We start from the raw sequence: 19,336 nt of genomic DNA, 5'->3' as shown, positions 1-19,336 counted from the left end.
CTTCCTAAAAAAATGAACAAGTGGGTCAGGATGCCCAGTAGCAGCCAGGGTACCTGCTTCAACAAAATCATAAATAACCAACCCTTCCTCCTCCCCACTGTTTGTGTGCCAGGCTTCACCTAGCTGCAGGTGAAAGCACATGAATTCTGCATCACCTCTAGGCTCATTAAAGAGATCTAGCTCTCTCCTAATAGTTTCCCCTGACTTAGGGACACAGATACACGGATGCGCAGACGGACACACACACACACACCATGATGAACCTTAAAAACAATGCACAGTACTTTTGCCATCTCTTCCTTATCAGTCTTAGAAAGAAAATCTGATTTTCTAACAAATGCACAGCTTGGTGACAGAGTCAGCATGCAACTGTTAGGGAATTAGACGGATACCAGCTGTCCCAGTTTCCTGGAAATGGGGCCTGAGAAGAAGGGGAGAAAAGGTAGAGGGAAATCCTTGCTTCGAACTCCCAAATACTATTTTTCCCCTGTGTCATTACTGGTCAGATAACCAATCTGGTAAGTAGATATTAACATTAAATGACTCCCTCGATAAGTTAGGGCAATGTATTAAAACTTCTCTGTGCTTGTTGATGACCTAAAGATCAACTAGTAAAAAAAAAAAAAAAACAACTTAAAACAGTATCCTTAATGTCATTTTCTAAAACAGAGAAATTCATGTGGTGGGTAAAATCGTCTCTTACTGGGAAAACACTATAGAATATTTCCACTCTTTGTGGGGGAAAAAAATGTCTGCACCAACTTTTACTTAAGACAAAATCTCCATATGCTGTACTCCAAAATAAAACATACATAATAGAAGAACATATAAGATACCTGCATTCAAATTCCAGATGTATCCTCTTAGCTAGGTGCTTCTTCCAACTCACCTTTGAGCTCAGTCTTCTATCTGTAAAGAGATTACACATTTATTGGCAACATTGTGAAGAGTAATGCTTAGTTCAACATCAAATGCATAAACTTGGTTACCCGTATTTCACCCTTTCCTGGATTATTCATTTCATACGAGTGTAAATGTTGATATAAACCAACCAGACAGAGGTTTCAATTAAATTACTCCTAACATTTCTCTGATTAGAGCTTTTGGTAGGTGACCAAGATAGCTTTTTTGAACTTCACTTCCATTAGTGTGCTCTTTGAGAGAGATGCCAGCAAATGTGAAATTCCTCTCCAAAAAGCTTATATGAATTGCCAACCAAATAATCAGTCATGAACCACAGAGAAGTTGCTAAAAGGTTCAAGTACCTACACGCGGAGTACATACCAAGTTGACATTAATTTCATTTTTCTCAGTCATAACTTGGTTTTGCATGCAGCTTGAACTTGGAATGGTGCTTTTTTAAATGGAGATTTTAAGACACACAATTCCAATGATTATGTAGCTCACACTGACCTGGGATAAATGTCCAATCTAGTGAGGACTCAAGGTATGCAATAGATACATTCACATAAACACACACATAGCAATTTGTCAGACATACAGGTAAACAGGCCTTCAGGTAGAAGACCAAGCATATCTGAAGCCACCAACACCTAAGAAAGCTTGATATTAGGGGGAACCTGCAAAAAGTTCGGCATACCTGAAATGCGGAGAGTAGGTGCAGAAGTAGAAAGAATTGAAGGAACGAAGGAAACAAGCTTGAGTCAGATGGTATTTATCAGAAATTCTGAAGTGTTTGCACCTAATCTGGAGGCCAGACGCTCTCAAATTTTAGTGTGAAAAGAATCACATAGGGAGCTTGTTAAAAATATAGAGTCTAGGTCCTACCACCATCAATTCTAATTCAGAAATCCTGGTGTGGTTCCAGAGAATCTCTTTTCTAACAAGCTCTCCAGGTGATTCTGATAGAAGGTGATACACAAAACTCACTTTGAGAAACACTGCTGCAGGATATAGGGAGTCATTAGAGATTTATCAGAGGAGCGATACAATCATATATATGATATAAGAAGAAAAATAGTCCCTGAAGGATAAATTGGAAGACATCAAGAATTGAAGGTGGTGCGTAATCCAATTGAAATTTTTTTTCAATGAGGCAAGAGGAAAATAATGAGACCACTGAATGAAGTACATCATTAGATAAGGATGTAAGGAAGAGGTAAAACAAAAAAAAACCTAGCATCTAGCAGGACCAGTTGTTTGCTGCTTGGAGAAGAAAAAAATTTAGCATGACTTCCAGTTTTCTGCTTTGGGCTCTGTTCTAAATGATCATATTTGCTGAAACGGATTATAGAAAAAGATAAATAGGGAAATATGAGTTTAATTTTGGGTACGTCAGGTTTTGTAGTGTGGTTGAAAGGGTTCTGTGGTCAGATAAGCTGGCTTTATATCTCAACTCTGCCACTTAATTTCTGTGTGACATGGGCAATATGCTTTGCCTCTCAGACATAAACATGTGGAAAAATTCAGGAATATTAATGAATAAATCAGTTAATATAAGAAAATATCTTAGCACAATCCCTGAGAGTGGTTAATAAATGCTAATATTAGTAATTTGTATTAATTTTAATGTCATCATCATTAGCTAGCTGAAGCTATTCCATAGATGAAAATATTATACAAATAATTGTCAAAACTTTATTACAGATAAAATCATCCAGACAGAGAGAAATATCTGGAGAAACAAGGACTAATAGAATCCAGGTGACTACAGATGCTTTAGTTGACAGATGAATTGGATGAAGCTGAGGAATGGTCACATAGAAAGAAAGAAAAGCAGAAGATATTGTAGGTCAAGGGTGTAGATCAGCTAAAGATAGAGGAAGTTGTCAACAGTCTCACATGCTTCCCAAAGGTTAGGTAAAATGAAAGTCAAAAAACGTCCATCGTATTTGACAAATGGGAAAACACTCGTTGGTGACCTTAATTAGAACAGTTTCAATTCTAGTGAAATGAATTCATAGAAATAGTGATAGCAAGAAGAGTCATCATGTAGAAGAAAAAATTTTTTAATATGGGAGCAGGTAGGAGCACATTTTCAAGCTTAGAGAAATGATCAAGTGAAGAGGAAAAAAGTCAGAGTCATTAATGGAGGAGAGTCTGAGAGGTGATGAAAAAGGATCTAATAGAAAAAAAAGTTATGAGTAGGTGCTGGCCTTGGACAATGGAGGGAAACTTCTCTTGGCTCTGAAAGGATGAACATAAAGAAATGGTCAAAATTCCAGAAGCCTGAGGTAGCAGAATATAAAGATGAGTGTATTCCTGCCAGAGAATATCAAGTTTCTCTTTCGAACTACAATATGATCACTGGTGAAAGTGAAGGGATTATACTAAGAGGCGGGTTAGAAACTAGAGGAGGAAACTACGAATTTGAAATAAGTAAGAAGGGACAAGGGAATTGACCAGGACTGTAAAAGCCACCAGACTGCACTGAGGTAGCTTATTGGGTTTTCTCCAGCTCTTTCCAAAGCTTGGGTGATTGTAAGATCAAAGAAGATGGATTATGGGTTTAATTTAATTTAAATTTTACAGAGCAGATGTGATGAAAGGACAAGGTAATAAAAGAAAATGGTGTCATAGAGAATGGTGTTAAAATAATAGACCAAGATTTAATAGAGAAGAGAGTGAAGGCGGAGAAGCTGATTGAGAGCAAACTGAGTACTCAAGGGAATGAAGGGCTCTGGAAGAGCTGAAGAAGAAGAGCAAAGAAATAAAGAGTGGAAAGACTGTATTAAGGAATTAGTGTGTAAATTAGGGGCATATAATTTCAGAGGAGAAGCAGTCTTAAATGTTGATAGAATTGTGTGTACAGCTATGGACAGGGCTGTTATTCGAAACATTTTATGGCTGGGGTAGAGAACTCAGGCACTGCTGCCCCTAGAGTTGAGTAGGGACTTGGTGGTCCCTTAGACAAGACCAAGGATCTGCCCTTTATTTGTTGAACTGTGGAGAATTCTGGAGAAGTCCCATTAGCATGAAGGGGCATGCAGAGGGGAAGGGAGCAACTGGGCAGAAAGTGTTTAGCATCTAGCACACATGTATTTTACTATTTTCACACCCAATGTGTACTGTTGGATACCAGTTCTAGCCAAGAACTGGGTGACTGAAGGAGAGGAAAGATGATGATCTCTGAGACAGAAAATGTTAAGGAATGGGGCTGGATGTGTTACCCACATGAACGTGGAAATCATCCAGGATGATGAATAGAATTGATATGAAAAAATATCTAGGAGAGCGCTTAGTTCTTCAACTGCAGGCCAGTGTCCTGGTGATTGGTAGAAAAAATTTTATGAGGAAAAGAAAAAAAAGAAAAGAAAACCAACAAAAATAGTATCATCTAAAACATGGCAATCCCCAAAAGAGGAATTACCAGGTAAATGCAAAAAAATGATCTGGGAGCTACAACTTGAAATTTAGAAAGCTGATTTTCATTCTGCTTAGAAATATAAGACTCAAGAGATTATTCAAGGTATTTGGTTTTATTTTCACTGTTTCTTCTCCAATGCATGGACTCAAATCCGAGATTTAGTTTCTGCCACTCAGCCTGAAATATCTGGCTATTGTTCATATTAGCTCTTATTTTATGTAACTTTCAACTCCTGGCCTCTGTCTATATAGGCAGACATTATTATTGTCATTATTCTTTGACATTTCAGATAAAGCAAGTTTATGAATCTATTTGTCATCAAGAGAATATCTGCCTTTTGTCTAAAATGGGACCTTTTGAGGAGGGACTGAGCTGGGGTTTGAAGGTGATTGTTGGAACCCTACAAACCAACCATGTCTGTAGCTTTTCCCTTACATTCTTTCTTCTTTTCTTTCTACTTGCAATTTAACTTTCTACTTGCTTTTGTCTTTCTCTTCTATTATTTCCTCTCTCATTCCCTGTTTAAATCTAAGGTCATTCCTAGGTATTCCAAAGCCACACAGATGAGATGGGATAGATTGTCCAGGGAAGTCCCCTCACCCCCAGAATATGGCTCTGGAATTTTTCCTTTCTTCAGACCTCACCCTGTTTCAGTCCTAGCAAGGGGAGATAAACCAAAACTGGTCATTTCCAGCTTAGACACTATCTTTGGCCGAGACCTGACCTTTGGTTAATTATAATATTATTATAACACCATCTGCATTGCAGATACTATAGCTCCCATCAGGCACCAGATGCCATGACAGTTCCAGAAACACCAAATAAGAAAAAGTGGGAAACCAAACTCCCTGCCTACTGAGAGGAAATAATGAGGATATGTCAGTACCACATCTCTGGGATTTGACCCTAGAAGAACAAAAGCCCACAAGTCAGACATCCTTGGGGCTAATCAATCTGAATTCACCTGCACTTGCCTCTCAGGTGTGTACTTTTGCTTCATTAAATCTTGCATTGTCCTGCTTGATATTCATTTCATGAATTATTTCTCACAACATAAGACAAGAACCTGGTGACCAGAACTCGGCTTTGAGTCCTGTTTTGGACATCCACCCCTGGGGAGCTCTCTGTCACACCAAATATCCTCTCTCCTCATCTCCAAACCTGGAATCTCTTAAAATTGGGAGAAGCAAGGACAGATACATAAATAAAAATCTATTTATTTGAGCACCAGGGCATTCAAATCTATTTGTACTATTAATTTTCCTTTGTGTCTTAAAAACCCAAACTAGTTATTTACTTCCCAAGTCTTGACAGTGGCCTTTGATAAATCAAATTGTGTCCCTCAGTTTCCCTACATGGAAAAATAAATGTCCATCATTTACTCCATTATTCTCCTAAAACTGTCAATAGATTTAATAGTTGAAGCTACAATTAAATTTATATATTTTTTAATGTCAAAATAAAGCTGGTGTGACTGTACATTTGGCATTATTAAAAGCATTATTCAAGTGTCTAAGATGTATGCTAAACATTAAGTGGTTAAAATAATTTAAAATGTTTTTTTGTAAATGAGAATACATAAACATGTAAACCCTATTTTTGAGTGAAAATTTACCTATTTGAAGAATTTTCTCATTTAGCGAATGTCTCACTTTCTACAATATAGATATAAAAGGAGGTATTTGAATTTAGGCTTGTATCAAACTAAGAATACGTAGATTTGATGCATACAAATGTGCCTAGTAAAAAGTGAGCCATTCTGAATTAAATAAAATAAAACAAACTAATAATTCTTGATACGTCAATTAAAATAAGGTATGAGAAAAAGAGTATCTGAAAACCCTTTGTGTCTCTTTTTAAATCGTCCTCGTTGAATAAGTCGGGCAGGAAAACTCAACATTTTATTTGAGTGTTTAAGAGTTCCCTTTGGAGTGGAATTGATAGAGCTTGATATCACTATGTATAAATAAATAATTTGAAGGTTTCTATGTCCAGATAAAATTCTAAAATCAGATAAGTGGGTTTCATTTTATCTTTTGTTATTTTAGCGGTGGGAAGCTTAGTTTTTCCCTTCCCTCAATGGCCTGTAGTCCTCCCAAGATTACTCCCTCGGGCTCTCCTGTGGCCTGAGGGATGTATTAGGATCTCATCAGTCCTTTTAATCTGATTGTCATTCTGCATTTTAATCTCTGCTTTTAGGTTCTCTCATAAATGGGAAGCACTGCATAGTCTCCCCTTTCTCTTTACCCTTCTAAACCACACTCAGTCCACAGCAGCCCAGGAGTTATAAATGCCAGATGATACACATACTTCATTGTGAAAGTATATTTGGTGACACTTTTCTTCTGACAGTCAATAATGTAAGATTCAGTTTAAAAGCTTATAATTGTGTATGCCATTTAACATCATGATGTTTACTAGTGATGGCTGCATGCTTTATAAAGACGTAAGTGGAATTCATCAGTTCATTTCTAAATTTTTTAAAACAATTTGCTTGACTCCTAAAATATGCCAGAAATTGAGCTAGGCATTCAGAAGACAAAAACAAACACGTTTCATGTCTTTAAAAACTCACAGTCAAGTAAAGAAATGGTCACATAAATTATTATAATAGAATATGACAAAAAATAAAGCATAAAATTCCATTTGGGCACAGAGAATAGATGAGGTAACAAAACTGAGGCAAAGGTCAGGAATGGTCAAGTTAGATACCACACAGAAGATAATGCTTGAACAGGTTTCAAAGGAAGAATATGAGACAGTAGAAGGAAGCCACTTCGAGCAAGGACACATACAAAGATTCAGAAGGAAAACATAACAAAACATGACATTGTTACTTATCTGTCAATAGTTTGGTATATAAAGAACATAAGATGACAACTGGCATATTGCTAAAATTGGACATTGTAAATTCCTGTGAGAAGTAATGATATTTATGTTCAGTATCAGGATTTTCTTAGCTTAGTATGTCCCTGAAGTCCTATGATAATGAAGAAGGAGACAGATATGGCTCCCAGAATTTTAGAAAACCACAACAGATTTGTGATGCCTTCTATAATCAAGCAATGTGATCATTTAAGCCCAATTCGAAGGGGTACCTTAGACAATAGAAAAAGGGAAAAATGATTTTTCTACAACTAAGTTATTCCTGCAGAGCCCTATCATAGCATAGGACAGAATCTGTAAAAATTCAGAGAAATGTAATACCTAACAGTTCACCACCAAAAACTTATACCACAAGCAAAATCATCCTTTTAAAGATCCTTCTTTTCTTATCACCCCTTGTGTTCTTCTGGAGCATTCCCACTGTGACAATTCTTTGACCTCACAGAGAACTGCAGTCCTTTATCCTTATTGCTTCATTACTATCTACCAGCTCCCTCAGGAATGTACTTCCCTTCTTCAATAGCTCTTGTTCCAGAGCCTTTCTAATAATGACTCTTTTGCAAACACCCTAAATGCCTTGGGCTCTTCCTTCTTCCATCACATCTACTTTGCAAACCCCAGTGATGAATCCAACAGTTCACTTTCTTGCTGAGCCCGCATCCATGGAGCTAAGTACAGCTAGACAAAAATCGTAAAGCACGTAAGACTGGAATCATGGTTCATTAATGATCACCAGCCTCAAATGGTCATTTAACATTGAGAGACTAAAGTGATCCCCCACTCACCATTGCAGTGACTATTTAGTACCTTCTCTATGCTCCTCCACTGCCCCATCCCCTTTTGTTCTCAGCAGATAACCTGACCTCATAGTTCACTGAGAATATAGAAACCATACAATAAATATGACATTATCTTCTAATTACTAAATGTGCATTTGCTGTCATCTAATTATTTCCTTCTTCCCTCTTATTACAAAGAAAGAAGTAAGCCTTTTAAAAAATCTATCTTTTTCAGTGTTTCAAGTAACTTCTTTTTAATCCCCTTTCCTATTTCTTCCATCTCTTTTTCATGGATTATTCTCATCAACATTCACATACTACATACCCTCTCATACCTCTTATGTTTTTTTTAAAAAAAAAAGAATCAAAACAAAACTTTCCCTTGGTTCCACATCTCCACTTCAACTGGTATCTATTTTCTCAGTTTCTTTTTAAAACCAGCTTCAGCTTCATTACTTCCCAAGACATCTTGTTCACAATCTCACCATCTTTCTTGGGTCACCAACAATTTATTTCAAACTAGTTCTGGTATTGCTCATGCAAAATCCTTTTGCACTCCTGACAAAGCCTCTTTGCTTCTGCAATAACACACTTTCCTGCTGGCATTTTTATTTCTTTGGTTCTTCCTTCTCAAACCCAAAGAAGAGCCTGAGTTGAGGATTTGTGTGCAAGTAGTTGATTTGAGAGGTGATCCAAGGGGATGCATGTTAGGGACTCGGTAGAAAAAGAGACAGGCAAGGAGGATAAAGCAATAGTTGTGTGTTATCAAGGTCAATGATAGGCAAGAGTGGTAGAGACAAATTCCTATGAAGCTTTCTTACAAGTACACAGAATACTTCCTCTTAATTGCCCAAAAGACTTTGGTATTTCTTCCTTCTTTACCTATCATTTAATTTTGCGGGACTCAGGACCCAGTCCTGGGCCATCTTCTCTTATCACTTTAATATCCCTTCCCAGTAATATCAGACATTCTAATGCTGCAAATGGCACCTAAATGTTTATAGCTCCTAAATTTTTGTCCACTGAATAGGTATAACTTTCTACATGACATCTCCATTTGGAGATTCATTAGACATCTCATATTTAGAATACCCAAAATAATCTCTTGCTTTTTCCCCATTCCTGCCCCCAAATTTGCTGCTGCTTTAATTTTCCACATCTTAATACATTCCACTCACTCAGTTACAAAAATGGAAATGTGGGAATCATTTGACAGCCTCCTTTTTCTCCCTACTTACATCCAATTCATCACCAAGTTCCGTCAATTCTACTGCCACATTATGCCTCAAATTTCTTTACTTTTTACACCTTATTCTTCTTCTAGATTATTGCAAGAGTCTGCTTCCATTATTGCTTTCCTCCATTCCACTCTGCACATAGTAGCTAGAATGATCTTTCAAAAACATATGCCAAATTTTATTACTCTCCTACCTAAAGGTTTTAATTGTCTTTATATTATCATTAAGTAGATAACAATTTGTACTGATTTTCTTGGGACCAGTCCCAGTTTATAATTATTGTCACAGCTTAATTATTAGCAGTGTCTACCTTCATTCTTCAAATTGCCCAGTTTTGGACAATAAATTATATTATCTAAATCTGTCTACTCTTAAAATACAAAATTCTTGTATGACTTACTACCAACTCATCTATAGAAGTTAAGAGCTTGGCCCCATATTATTATACACTAGCCAACTTGAAAGCACCAACCACTTTCTGCTTCAGAGTCCTTACACACGCTGTTCCCTCTACGTACAGTGCATTCTTTCTGAAGATTACACTTGGCCAACTCCTTGTCTTTCATCAAGAGTCCAGTTAAGGCCATCTTCTAAAGCAAGTATTTCTCAACAACATAGTATAAATCATTCTCACTAACGCATTTTCTTTTTTGTATCCTCTTCCTTTCATTCTTAATGTAATTATAAATTTATGTGTATATTTATTTGTTAATACACATCTTCCCCACTATATTGTAAACATGAGGACAAAAAACATTCTATAGTTATGTACATTCTAGCACAGCGCTGGATGAACCCTCATTCTGGGTGTTCTCTAATACTGTGGAAAGAATGGAGAACAGAGGGAGAAATACCAGTCGAGGCCTTTTGAGACATTCATTTTCTAAATCTGAATAAATACAAAACCTCTCAGCACTCTGACCTACTAGAGTGCAATGAAGATGTTGAAAGAAAATGCCAATGTAGGAGAAGCACATCAAGTTTTCTAGTACTTTATGAAACTAAACAAAACTGTCTAAACACAATGAGACAAAGTCCACAGAGGCGATAGTTTAGAATGCCTTGGTAAGAAGGGGAGTTTTATTAGCTCCCAAAAAACAGTAAATTTACAAAAAGGATAAAATACTCAATGAAAAATTCAGCTTAGGTTTAAAAAAGTATTCATATGAAACTATATGCTGGATCAGTTCTCTGATTAAGAATCATAAATTAATAAATTTTCAGAGCCAAAAAGATCCTGGACATGAGCTAGTTCAGTTCTATCATCTTGCAGGGAAGAAAGCTGGGAATTAGGTAATGGAAGTAAAGTTAGAAAGACGAGGAATAACTTGTCTCCCATATTTCTGCATGATGAGACAGATCTATTGCAAAAAATATTATTTTACCAGTAACTAATACAAAAATTTAGTGAACATGTACTATTTTTGAAATATAAATAAACATACTAGGATTATAAGAAAAAAGTCTTAGATAATCTGTTACTCTAAGAACAATCTTCTACACTCCATGTCTCCTATGAAGGAGAAACTAAGATGTTGTGGTAAAAAAAAAAAATCATATATAAAGATATATAAATACATATATTCATATTTGTAGAACACAGTTGCAAAGGCAGTTTATTAAATTACATTTCAAAGCAATATTTTTCAATAAAATAAAGTATCCATTATTGTCACATAGTTAATGAATTACTTTTTTTTTTTTTCGTTAAAATGTGTTCTTAGGTTTCTCCCCTTTGATAAATTTTATTGTTCATTTTATGTAATGATTCACTTTATGTAAGTGATTCTAACAGTGAATTCATACATCCTTTACTAAATTTTGAGCCTTCAAAAACTGACACTTTTCACAGAGGGGTACCTGTTTCAAAGAATATGGTTGTAGCATCATATACTGGATACTTTCTTTACCATGTCGAAATCATGTATCTGTTTATGAAAAGCTCACATCATTTATTTCCAAAGGAAAAAGAAGTCACCTATTTCCCTACCCTGGAAGGAAAGGTCATACTGTGAGACCTATACTTTCCACAGATGACCTGTATCACTGCCGTGTGACCATGTGAAAGGCTAGAATGACAGGATTAACACAAGGGCCTATGCAGCCTGCTCTCTGCAAAGATAAATAAATATCCCATTGTAACGTCCAAGAATGGGAGGCTGAACATTTTCTATACAGACATTCTAGGTCCTCACAAATTCTTCCCCAAATTCTTCTGAGTCCAGATTTAGTGACTCATAGGTCCTACCCACAGTATATAATTTGTCTGACTTGAGAATGTAAATATGGTCTGGTAACTTTTATACTGTAGCCTAGTTTTAATGCATTTTAAAATTATTTTACATGTTTAAATATGAATATTAGAGAATACAATATTTAAACATGTAAAATAATGTTATGCATATTAAAAAGAGCATAATATGCATAAAATAAAATTTTGCATATTAAAGAGCATTATTCTATTCGATAAAAATACTTGCCAAATAGCCTCAATAATATATCAAATAAATGAAATGAAGAGACAGATATGGGAGAAATTATTTTAATCATCAAAACTTTCCAATATATGACATTTTTCCAAACTGAAAAACGTACAGTGCAGAAAATTCTCCATCCCAGAAGTGTAAGCCAGTATTTAGCAGTTATGTGACCAACTAACTTGAAGGCTGCTAAGAGCCCTATGTGAGGTTTTCATTACAAAGATCTTATCAGGACTAACTTGGAATTGTAATTACTTTGATAGAAGTTCAAAGTGGGGTTTCTTTTCTTGGGTATCTTGGCTTCCTCTTTTTGTGGGGAAAAATAAAAGAGACTAATAATGTCCTGGAAACAGTGAACTTAAAAAGAAATAGCTAGGAGTATTTGAACCTCCTTTGACAAAGTGTGAACACTTAGACCCTTTTTCCCCAGAAGTGGAGGTGGATGAAGCTAGCGTAGAGGAAAAGAAAAGAATATAAGTAGAGAGAATGGGAGAAATGCATATGTTACTACTGTTCCTTTATCTCAGCAAAGCTATTTCGAGTGATTACTGGGGGAAACTGCTCATAGTCAATCTCATATTTTCACTCCATGTTTGACATCAATGTTGTCAATACGACATAATCGTCTCTGTCAAAAGCATCATTCACTTTCAAACTGCAGAGTTATTTACAGTCGTGTCTTCATTCAATGTAACACTACCACTCAACACTCATCTGTCCCTTCTCTGTTTTAAGTAAACATTCGGGCAGACTTTTAAAGAAGCTCTATTTTAGGTTAGGCTAACAACCTGAAAATGAACCCAAAGAGAAAAATTTCTTCTCTTGTCCAAATACCATTTGGACAATTGGATAGTTTTTCACAAAAACTGGCATTTCAAATTGAGTTTTGTTTGGTAAGAGACATGGTGCTGAAAAGTGACATTTATAGTGACAGCAATATGGGTCCCCAATAAAGTAGACTGTGTTGTATTCTGCTCTAATTATAACTTTTTAAAATTTGTGTTTTTAAATTTGGAAATCAATTATAATAATGTAGCTTCTACTTAAGTACCTACTCTAAATCTCTGTTTACAAAAACATGGCTGATATGGGTTTTCGAATACAATTTATAAAAATATTGTGAGGAAAACTTAGTCTTATGCTTCTAAGCACCTGAATGAAAACTGTTTTCTTCATAGCTTCTATGTACCCAGCATGGTGGTAGAAGCTACACAACATATGAAAGAATGATAGTGATATGAAGAAAATAAGGACTAATAGAAAATGGACAGTGTTTTCAAAATAAACTTAATTTGTTTCTTCCAATTAGTCTTTCAGAGAACAAATCTTACAATTCTTGATATATCCAGAACTTTCTATTTCCTGGAGGCAACTAGTTATATCTTTTTACTACCAGAAGACATGATAATAGCTAAGAAGAGGTAGATGGAATTTTGAAAATTGGAAGCAGATATAGAGCTAATTTGACAGACAAAAAGAATTTCAGTGGTCTAATGACTTTCAGAAACCATCCTCAGTGCTTTTGCTAAGAAAGTATAAATATCTCTGACAATCTGTATGGAATCCCTTTCTCTTGATCTAAAATGTATCGAGTATATAAACTCAAAAAATAAGTCAGACATTCTAAATATATTTTCATTATCTGAAAAAAAATGAAACTTGGGTCATTTTGAAACCTGTGCATTTAAAAATACTAACAGCCACTTGTATACTAGACACTTTGCATAAATGATTTCATTTAGGCCTCCCTCCAGCCCATCAGTTTGTTATTGTCATCCCCATTTTACAGATTAGGCAACTAAGATGGACAGAGTTTCAAGAACTTGCTTATGGTTCTATAGTTAATATTAATAGTGTTATAGCTAACATCACCATCGACATAGATACTGTGACCTTTCCGTGGGTATTCTCTCATAATTCTAACAGTAGGGGTTATTAATGTCAATTAATGGAAGAACAAAACCAATCAAGTCTTAGTTTTCAACAACTTGTGCTGTCAAAGAGCTTACTTAGCTAGTTCACATAGACCTGGGATTTGAACATGGATTTGGGGGGATTTTTTTTGGTGGTGGTGGTAGTGGTGGTGGTGGTGGTTTTTACTCCAAAGCCAATGTGTTTCTCAACTAGACATACCCATCTAAGATCAAAATTGGAGCTTGAATTCATATAATTTGTTTTCAGTAAGTGTATAAATTTCATTTTACCTCAGTATCCTAAATAAAGTTTAAGAATATCAAAATAGTTGCTTCTTGTCTTTATTTTCCTGTTCCGTGATTTCCTTTTGTCTCCCTCTTCCTCACTTCATGATTATGTTAGCCGACCCAGGATCCCTGGACTCGATTTCATGAGAATTCTTCCTTTTACTTTAATTATCAGATGTTTCTAGGACCAATGCTAACATTCGTTTTCCATTTTACTATATTTTGCCATGTTTCCCCAGCTTTTCCTATAGTACCTCTACTACTAGGAGAGTAGGCTCCTAAGAATGTAGATCATGCTGAATACCACCATATTGTAATTTTCTCCATTTCATTCTATATCTTGGATTACTGATTATTGCCAAAGCACAGCACTCTTAGATATTCTCTTTATCTGCTCACTTCTTAAGAACCTTAAACTCTTTCATTGTCAGAGTAGGTTACACCGACCATAGCCCATTTTCTGCCCTCTGAACTTCTTGCCTTCTCCCTCCCATTTTCTGTTTTTTTCCTCTATATATTTTTTTCTATTTCTGCATGTGCATTGCCCCAAATGAAGTCCATTTTGTTCAATCCCATTCACCCTTTTCTTATTTTCCCTATATTCCCATCTCCACTATTTTCTTGCCCTGTCAGAATATTAAAAAAAAAAAAAAAAAAAGACTTCGAGTACCATTTTTTTTTTGTTACATAAGCAGCTAAGAAACAAAGCTAGAAATAAAGTCTTCAATTACAGAACAACTTACACATAATGATAGTTGTGAGGTGTTTTTAATGAACACATCTTTTACCATGATTGTTACCGTCTCCTATAATTATATGTGTTACGCTTTTGGCTCTCTTTTCTACTTCTTATGTTCTTGATTTACACTAAAAAAAAATTAAAAGTTCAGATAATAAGCATTAGTTACTGAATTGTCACCTCCTCACTCTACTTATTGACAATAATTTGGAAATAACAAACATCTCGTCTGATTATTAGGCCATCCATTTACCATGACCTGGGGCCACTTCTCAGTGATTAATGATGTGTGAGCTTGTTGTAATATTAAAAAGGGGAACCTGAACCTTAACTCCAAGCATAACAACATCTTTAGAGGCTTACAACAATTATGCTTGTTTTTTTTTCAATCAAATAAGTAAATTTCTATTCTTAACTTTTAAAAATAAATAACTGATCTAAAATTTAAAATCTACAATTATTGTGAAAGTCCTTTGTTTTCTAAAATTCATTAGCCAGTGATATGCAGCTTGGAAAACACACACACACACACCACACACACACACACACACACACACACACACACACACACACACACACCACAAAAACACAATTCCAAATAAGAAAATGAAAGAATCCTTTTGGGGGGCATTTTACTTCTAGGTATAATTCTATGGGATATTTCGAGATCCTTCCTGGATTATATCTTCATTTGAATAGCAACTGACCATTTACAATGTATTTTTAAAACATAATATCTCATTTATTTCTACAGGGGTAGGTACAGCAAGTAATGAAAAAGAAATGGAATTAAAGGGTATTGAATGGTTTTCGAAGTTCATGTACTAATCTGGAGCTAGAACCCAGGTCTTCTGATTCCTAGTTCATGGTTTTTTCTATTCTATCACGCTGACCTGAATGTTAGAACATACATGTACTACCTAAAGTAAAAGTAAATATTGGGCTTTAATTTTTTTAAAAATAGAAAATGTATTTTTAAAATATATTCTAACATACATTATTTATTTGATCTGGTGTAACAAAGGAAAGGAGCATTCTGATAATTTTATTTTCTGGTTTGCAGTTTTTGAGATTTCAAACCTGGTTAAAAATACATTCAACATCATGAGAGAATTCAAACTTTAATGCAAAGTCCACTTCAAAATCTTATAGTACTTCAGGGTTATATTTTTTTAAATGAATTTTTACTGTTTTACAGAGATAGTATCAGCTATGATTTCCAACTGGAAGAGCATACCAACACACCTTTATTCCATATGGCATTACTTTCTGGCTATGTTAATACAAATAAACCACAAAGTAATAAGTTGTTTTTTTTTTTTCCTCAGAGCAGAAACATTTTAAAGGTTGTGCACATTGTGACATTAAAAGCTTTTAATTCTATAAGTGTACATTAATTTTTCTAAGGCCTCATTTCTTATTAAAATAATGGTTGCAGATATTTTGAAAACATACTTTACTATACTTTCAGATGAAATATTTATTTTAGATTTATGTAATAATCATCAGTTCCACTTTGAACAACATAGCCATAAATACATTATACATTTTTTTGAATGGTCATAGATGGTGAGTGAGCAAGTTGAGAAAGATGAGGAAGATGGAGACTAAAATAAATATTAAAAGACAAATGAAGCTAACCTCAATAAAACTGTTGCATGTACATATTAGTTTCCAACTGATGCTTACTAGATTACCACAGACTTAGTGGCTTAAAACAGCACAAATTTGTTATCTTACAGTGCAGGAGGTCAAAAGTCTAAAATGGGTCTTATAGGGCTAAAATTGAGGTGTCAGAAGAGCTGTGTTCCTCTGGAGGCTCTAGCAGAGAATCCACTCTTTGCCTTGTCTAGCATCTAAAAGCCGCCTGCATTCCTTGGTTTGTGGCCACTTCCCACCGACCTCTGCTTCCATCGTCACATCTGCTCTGACTCCGACCCTCCTGCTTCCCACTTGTAAGTAACCTTTGTGATTATAACGGGCCCACTTAGATAATCAAGGATAAACTCCCCATCTCAAGGTCCTTAACTTAATCACACTCACAAAATCCCTTTAGCCATGTAGGTTTTGGGGATTAGGATATGAACATCTTTGGGAGGACATTCTGTCCATAATGGTGTCCATAAAATATTATAACTTTTAAATCAACACATAGATATGATGTACTTAGGAAAAAACATTCTTATATAAAGTTGATTCCTTTAAATGGTAATTGTGATCTGTGTATGAAAGGTATGAGATGTTAGTTGTTTTAGAAATACAAATCATGTAAATCTAATACCTGAAAGCTGTCTTCCAGTGAGGAAATGTGTGTTTCTCCTTACAGAGCAATATGTAAAAATTTAAATCGTGGAAAAAATTTTTTAAGACAAATGTGTACAATGGAATACGTTTTTAAAAATTGTTTTCCATTAAAATTGGCATTTATAGGTCTCTCCCTAATAGCTACTGCTAGATCAGCTGTGAGGAAGGCAAAATAAGCAGTAAGGAAGGCAAGAGTGTATTGTGAAGCTGGTTTCCAGCCTAGTGCTGTCCTAGTGAAAGAGGAGTGAAGGAAATATGCCACAAAAGTGAACTGAGGAAGGCGTAAGGTGGTTTTTTTGTTTGTTTGTTTGTTTGTTTGTTTTTTTTTTTTTTTTTTTTGCTTCTTTGAGAACTATTTCATCCTATGTTTTTGAGTTTACTTTTAATAATATGTAGAAATTGGACAATTTAAAATTTTTTAAAAGATTTTGAATCAAGTAACTTTATTCAAAGACTTGAGGCAAAGACAACAGGTTTTTTTGTTTTTTGTTTTTCAAAAAACTTATTATTTCACCCTAATTCTTAATGATTACTCTCTAGGAATTAATGTATTTGTCTTTTATAATAATACTATTGTTTAATACTTTAAATTTTGTCTTATCTCTATGTGTGTGTCCCTTGGTATTATTAACTGTAGCCTAGAATCATGAAAATGCCTTATACAAGTATATACCATTCCAGTGGTGCGCTGAAGCCTGCTTGCGCTAGCTTCCGAGAGCTGATTCTGTGTGCGTCTCCTCCCAATTCTGAGTTCAATGGCATAATGCTAATAGTTTGAAATGGGCCATGGTGGGAGTATTTATACCACAGAATCAGCAAATGTGACAGATAGGGCTTTTTCTTTCCCAGAAAGGTAATTATTAAACACTTACTAGCATCCCTCTGCACACACAGATTCAGTGCTAATTGGGTTAAGAATTTAAAGCATCTTCTAATTAATCATGGCTACTTGGAAGCTGATGTGATTTCTATTGAATGATGTAATGTGGCATATTTTGAACTGTTCCATCTTTTCACCTGTGAGATCTGTGATGTTGGATTATAGTTTAATATTATCGCATAATTACACAAGACAAAGATAATATAAAAAAGTAAATTTCTACTTTGTAATATATAACATTGATATCATGTACCCCCAAATATGATGCACTAAAAAGAACACATCACTTCTGGAGTATTCTTGTCAAAAATGCATAATCATAAGCATAGAAAAAATCAGACAAACCCAATCTGCACATTGTACCAAACAAATGATCAGTACTCTTTAAAAGTGTTAAGGTATTGAAAGACAAAGAAAAACTGAGGAATTGATTCACATACTGAAGATTAAGGAGATGTGACACAAATCTGGATTGGATTATGAACAAGAAAAAGGGCATTAGTGAGAAAACTGGTAAAATTTGAATAATTTCTATAGATTAATAAATAGCATTGTGTGTTAATTTTCTAATTGCAATAATTGATCCATGTTATGTGAGATAACATTAGAGAAAGCCGGTGAAGGGATACACTACACTTTCTATACTCTTTTATAACTTTTTAAGTCTAAAACTATCTCAAAGTACAAAGTTTACAAAATGTTTAAAGTTTTTGTTTGTTTGTTTGTTTGTTTTTAAAGAATATGTGCATTTAAGTAGGCAAACCTAGATTTGAATCTTGGTTTTACAAAACTGTGTGACTCTGGGCAGAATATTTAAAGTACTTTTTATATTTAATTTCACTTTTCTCATTCATAAGAGCTAGATAATAACTACATTTATTTTACAGAGTGGTAGCAATTAAATAAGATAATGCTTTCTGAATCTACTAACAGTGCCTGATACACAGTATGCATTGAATAAATAATAGTTAATGAAGCTGTATTAATGTTGAAGAAAATATAAAACTGTTACTGCATATTTTTTGACAGTTATAAGGTTCTGAATGCCCTTATATTGTTCCTCCAAGTCCACAGATATACACGATTGCCAAGAATCAAAAGTATGCATTTTCAAAAGACACAATTAAAACCATCCATAGAACTTTCACTGCATGAGGGCCATAGTCGTGGGCCTAAAAGAGATAGGAGTCCAAGGGCTCAACTGAACTGGCCTAATGTAGCATGAGCTATATTTTGGGATCTGGTTATGTAAACAGAGTGGCTTGGCCTTGTCATTAAACTCTAGAGACATTGCTCTCACGGTTTCTGAATTGGATAATAACACAGTTGCCTGCCAATTCCTATATGCAATTTCCCAATATTGTACAATCGTAGCTTCCTGCACAAATGTCAACTATACGGCAGATTAATTTTAATCATGTAAACCTGGAAGTGAGATGTGCCTCTAGGTTTACCAGAGATTTTTTTCTAGTGACAAATAATATATACTCCCTAATAAGTTT

General features: G+C 34.9%; 1 long non-coding RNA gene across 1 annotated transcript in view; it reads right to left on the bottom strand.

The window, feature by feature from the left end:
* Positions 1–760: 760 nt before the first annotated feature.
* Positions 761–19,336, bottom strand: part of LOC118600398 — a 93,074-nt gene continuing 74,498 nt past the window's right edge. The window contains exon 3 of the long non-coding RNA XR_004950036.1: positions 761–909. This is a non-coding gene — a long non-coding RNA (uncharacterized LOC118600398). The remainder of the gene's footprint in view (positions 910–19,336) is intronic.

The sequence above is a fragment of the Rousettus aegyptiacus genome, unplaced genomic scaffold (assembly GCF_014176215.1).
Source record: "Rousettus aegyptiacus isolate mRouAeg1 unplaced genomic scaffold, mRouAeg1.p scaffold_m13_p_3, whole genome shotgun sequence".
Lineage (NCBI taxonomy): Eukaryota > Metazoa > Chordata > Mammalia > Chiroptera > Pteropodidae > Rousettus > Rousettus aegyptiacus.
The sequence above is the reverse complement of the archived record's forward strand: the minus strand, read 5'-3'. Positions and strand labels throughout refer to the sequence as shown.